Source organism: Carlito syrichta, unplaced genomic scaffold (genome assembly GCF_000164805.1).
Source record: "Carlito syrichta isolate Samal-C Ts95f unplaced genomic scaffold, Tarsius_syrichta-2.0.1 Scaffold287865, whole genome shotgun sequence".
Lineage (NCBI taxonomy): Eukaryota > Metazoa > Chordata > Mammalia > Primates > Tarsiidae > Carlito > Carlito syrichta.
In genome coordinates this window covers 168,238-172,963 of record NW_007231961.1, presented here as the reverse complement: position 1 = coordinate 172,963, position 4,726 = coordinate 168,238, and positions in this window count along the sequence as shown.

Genomic DNA, 4,726 nt, shown 5'->3' with positions numbered 1-4,726 from the left:
TGTGCTCTAGACAACACATATTTCAACTGAAGATACCTAGTAATGTTTTTGTTTTACTTAAAAGTCTTTCACAATTTTCCCTGACAGACTTCTTCATCTTTAGTAAAACTAAGGTCTAATAATATCTCTCCCCTGTTTAAAATTCCTCAGTGGTTCCCTGCCAACCACAAAATAATAGCCAGTCCCACCCCAGCTGGCGATTTTCATCTCCTGCCTCTCCACCCCACTCCATTCCAATTTTCTAACAGTTGGAGCAATATCAAAATGCGTATTCTTTCCCAAATACAACTGGTTGTTTTATACTCATCTTTCACATGCCATTTTCTTTTCCTGGAATATACTTTTGTACAACCAACAAAATCTTATTATTTTTGAAGCCGAGTCCAGAGACTATATTTTTCAGGAAGACTCTGGCCTCTCCAAATAGAGTTAATCATTTCCTCTCTAATAATTCAAATTAGTTGTTTTCATATCTGACTTTCCTAACAGACTGAGAGTTGCCTAAGGATAGGGACTGTAAAAGTTTATGTATGATGATTAACAGCAGGAACTTTAAAATCAAATCTGAGTTCAAATTCTGAATCTATCAACTACTAGATGAGTGTGAAGGGCAAGCTACTTAACCTCTCTTTGCCTTCATATCTTCTGCCTGCAAGCAAAATCATTACTGTTTTAAGTATTGTTTGAATTAGACTATATGTTTTAATTCCTTTTCCACTATTTATTAACATTGTCCCCCATGGCAATCCACTTATCCTCTTTTCTTCATTTTCTTTATCTATACAACAGAGTTGATAAAATACCTCATAGGTTTGCTGAGAGATATAAAGATACAATATATGTGAAGGTGCAATAATTAATTTTGTGTGTCAACTTGGCTAGGCCACAGTACCCAGATATTTGGTCACATATCAGTGTAGATATTACTACAAAGGTTATTTTTTAATGAGATTAATATTTAAATCTCATATTTAAATCTCATAAATATTTAAAGACTTTTTGGTCTCATGCCATCAGTTCAAGGTCTTAAGAAAAAAAGATTGAAGGCTTTCTCCCCCACAGAGAAGGAAGAAATTTTGCCTCCAAACTACCTTTGGACATTGAACTGCAACATCACCTCTTTCTGGATCTCCAGCCTGTGGCTTGCTCTGCAGTTTTCAGACTACCAGTCACTCCATCTCTTGAACTGATTCCTTAATGTAAAATTCTCTCTTTCTCTCTCTTTCTCTCTCTCTTCCTCTCCCTACACACACACACACACACACACACACACAAAGTCATCCCTCAATATCCTTATTAGACGATTGTTTCCAGGACTCGCCCTCCATGGATGCCAAAATTTTCACAGGCTCCAATCTCTGATGTGAAATTGTGGAGTATTGCATATAACCCATGCACAAACTCCTGTGTACTTTAAATCATCTCTAAATTACTTATAATAGCTAATACAATGTACATGCTATGGACATAATTGTTACACTTTATTTTTTAGGGAATGATGACAAGAAAAATGTCTGTAAGCGTGCAACACAGACACAATTTTTTTTTCAAATATTTTCAACCTGAGGTTGGTTAAATCCATAGATGCAGAATCCACGAATATGAAAAACCAAATGTGTGTGTGTGTGTGTGTGTGTGTGTGTGTGTGTGTGTGTGTGTATCTTTTGGTTCTGTTTCTCTGGAGAATCCTATTTAATTCAAGCAGTCAGCACAATCTGGCACATTTGAAGCACTCAATCAGAGTAATTTTTATTATTAGAGCTTTGTGGAATAAATGAATTAATGCACGTAAAACACTAGCACATCTAGAATATGAGCCAATAGATGTTAATATTGTTGTTTATCATTTCTATATTTCCAGGACCATAGTACCTCATGTAATTAATGTTTGTTAGTTATCAGAATGGATGAATGAAAAAAAACCTAAAGGCAAAATATATATATTTTATGTTAATTATATGACATTTAATGTTAAATATTGAAAGTATTATCCCAGATACTTTACCCGTAAGGTGTAAGAAACTTAGAGAGAAAAGAAGTCCTTGAGGAGAGACTAACAGGTCAATTGTGTTTGGAAAAAGGGGACTGGACTGGGGTTAGAAACAAGAAATAAAAGTATATTAGTCAATTCAGTTGTAGGAAGAAGGGGTGGATACAAAACACTATCAATGAACCACCATCCACAAGCTAATACTTAGAATCCAAATACCAGGCTAGAGGTGAAAGTGAAGAGATCCAGGAGCACTGAGTCAAGTACAAAAATCTACAGTGGAAGTTGGAAGTATATATTTAGAGCCACAGCTCTGCTGGCCAAACATAAATATGTCCATGTCTTTTCTGGCTTTGTAAACAACCAACTTTTGACACCAAGTTCTTCTCTAACACTTCACTGCTATGTTTTTGAAAGAAGAGTCTACCTTATCTGGCAAAGAAAAATTGCACCATAAGGAGTTAAACAGACAAGGAAAACTTTATGCAAGACTATTGCAATAGAAGTGAAGACCATTGCAGTGGGGGGAGAAGTTAAACTCCGGTGAAACAAAATGCATAAGATTTGTTAAGCACTGGGGTGAGCAAATGGCATAGTTCTATGAGAACCACTGGAGAGGGGGAGTTTGGTCAATGTGATTAGGCCATCTGTGTTTGCTAATGGTCACTGGTAGAAGGAGGTTCCTACCCTCCCATAGACACGGAGAGCTAGGGGCACTATCTTCTTTGATTACATTTCCAAGGGCTAGTTCCTAACCCTTGAAAAAGACATTTGTAGGTTGTAAAATTAGCAAGTAGTTGGAAAAGATTTACATCTAAAAGAAGGAGAGAAAGTATTTGCCATCACAAACATTTTTGTCCAGCTGAAGATCATCTAGGTCACCTCTTCATAAACGATTTTTCTTCTTTCACCCATATCTTTTCCCACATCACTCAATCAAGTTGCCTTTGCTAAAATGTTCTCAGATGCTAAATCTACTGTGGATATTACTTAACTTTTATTTCCCTTGGGTTTGCATTTTTTACTTAATGCTATTCACTCACATCTTTCTGACATGTTCTACTCTCCTTAGATTTCAGTTCAATATACTTTCCTGGTTCTCCCATCTTCAGATATCACTTAGAGCAATTGGGAATCTTTCTCTGTTTTTAGTTTGTTCCCCAGGCTGCTTCTCTCATCTCTCTCTTCTCCATTTCTTTTCATTGTACATACTGTTGCACTAAGTTATAAAAAGTCTTTTTCACCATCCTTAGGCAAATACCACAACTTCTCAGAGGACAAACTATTTCATGTTCAACAAACACAGGAAAAATACAGCAGTGTATTATATGAGCTACAAACTTATAAAGCAAACACAATCTCTCTGTTTATTCTGTGAAATTTGCCATTATTTATCACAATCAAAACTAACACAAAAGAAAAATGCTGACCTTTAGACAAAATGTCCCACTACTAGAGGAGTTAGGTCTTAGCACAACCACCATTACTAGAGGAGTTTAGGTCTTAGCACAATCACCATTACCATTCTTATTATACTGTGCCTCTGCCATCTCCATTTGAGTGTCACATAAGCATTTAAGCTCTACAAGCCCCAAACTCAATTTATAGTGTTACCCCACACCTGCTACTCCCACTAGACCTCCCCATTTCATAAATGACACCTCCATCTACATAGTCTTCATAAGCCTTTCTGTTTTCTATCATATCCTATCCAATCCATTACAAAGTCCTGTCTAGTCCCTCTCCCTAACAGCTGGTAAATTTCTCACTCTGTCTTTATCCCTGCTATCTATTGAGTATTCCCATATCCAAAATCCCTAAAATACATTCTTTATACTTCCATCAGAGAATTCTTTCTAAGTTGTGTATCTTGTCATTGTTAGCTTCCTACTTCAAATCTTTCAATAGATATCTATGCCCTTCAATGATAAAATCCAAATTATTTTATTTGGATGATATCCAATGATTTATATCCAACTTATTTTATGGCAAATAAGGCCCTCCACAACCCTCTGCCTGCTTCTCTGGGAACATCTCTCACCATTCTTACCCTTAAAATTTATGATCCGGCCAAATTGAACTATTTGTATATGCAAGAAATTGATGTGTTCTCTATCGCCTACTAACTTATTTTCCTCTCATTGTGTCTTTCTGTCTAGAAAGTCATTTGCCCACCACTACCACTTCACTGGCCAATGTACCCCTTTGTATAAGACTCATTTCCTCGTGAAAACCTTCCCAGTCTGTCTCTATATTAATCTGGTAACCTCTTCTCTCCCTTCCCTGTTGCAATAAGAATTCTTTACCAGGAGGGACTGGTCCCTACTTCTGTATCCTTAATACAAGGACAGCAAGTACACAGAGCCAAATCTAGTTTCCCCTAAAGAAGTCCAGTAGAATTTTAGAGCTATGAGAATCAAATTACATAGTGTATATAACCCTTTAGTCAGGGATGCCCAGTGAATGATGAAGCTGGGTTACATGATGGCAGAGAGAAATTGTCATATTAAGTGGAACCCCCCCTCAAAAAAAGAATTATTTTTTGGAGAGCAGACACCTTATAGTACAGGCATCCCCCACTAGGCAAGTGTTTTAGGAACTCATCAGTATCATGTGTACTAACTAGCATTGTTGTGAAAAGCTACATTCAGCTTCAGTAAATTTGGGAGATTTTTTTTCAACATGTTTGCTCATTTCATGATGGATGATTTATGAGCTCACCTGCCCACAACACAC